Raw genomic sequence first — 774 nt, forward strand, 5'->3', positions numbered from 1 at the left:
TCTCTCTCTCTCTCTCTCTCTCTCTCTCTCTCTCTCTCTCTCCCTCCAGTCATACACACACACACACACACACACACACACACACACACACACACACTCGTATACTTGCACACTTGCTCACTCACGCGGGATATGCATTGGGTGAGGACTGTGTCCCCGGCCAGCAGCCTGAATGGATCTTGCTACTCTTAGCCGGACAGCTGTGTAAGGGAACAGGGAACAGGAGGGATCCGCAACTGGAGGTTGGAGGTGAGCACCGGGCACAATGAGCCAAGCCAAACCGGCCACCGGCTGGGATGCCGCGGCAGCAGCGCGTTTTCCGGGCAGTTGGCAATGGGAGGTTGCATGCCTGCGGGAGGATGGTAGGTGACGGCAGGCGGGCGAGAGGTGGAAACCCCACAGTGTACCGCTCTTAGGGCAGAAAGAGATGTGCATGGAGACTCAGATCCTTGCAATGTGAGGGAAGGAAAAACGAAAAAAAAGATGCTTCGGTTTCTGAAATGTGTCCGCTTGACAGGGGAAACTGCGGGGTTTCTTTCCCTAAAATTCCCATAAACTTTTCCCCCCTCTTATTTGGGGAAATGTGCAAACAAAGGGGGCATGTTGGCTGCACTTTTCCTTCCCAACTCTCCCTTTCTTACCCACGCAGGCGGCTGGATTCGTTTGGGATCTGTAGTGTGTGACGCGTGAATGTGTGAGATCTGAGAATCCGTGGTTGTGGGTGCTGGTGTGTGTGTGTGTGTGTGTGTGTGTGTGTGTGTGTGTGTGTGTGTG

The 774-nt window shown here is 54.0% G+C and overlaps 1 protein-coding gene across 1 annotated transcript in view; it reads left to right on the forward strand.

Moving 5' to 3' along the window:
* Nucleotides 1-8: 8 nt before the first annotated feature.
* Nucleotides 9-774, forward strand: part of PLPPR1 (phospholipid phosphatase related 1) — a 354,157-nt gene continuing 353,391 nt past the window's right edge. The window contains exon 1 of the mRNA XM_069090558.1: nt 9-249. The gene's annotated coding sequence lies outside the window, so the exon portion shown is untranslated. The remainder of the gene's footprint in view (nt 250-774) is intronic.

Source organism: Petaurus breviceps, unplaced genomic scaffold (genome assembly GCF_028583685.1).
Source record: "Petaurus breviceps papuanus isolate PSGF00001 unplaced genomic scaffold, PetGlider_PUasm1.0 187, whole genome shotgun sequence".
Taxonomy (NCBI): Eukaryota; Metazoa; Chordata; class Mammalia; order Diprotodontia; family Petauridae; genus Petaurus; species Petaurus breviceps.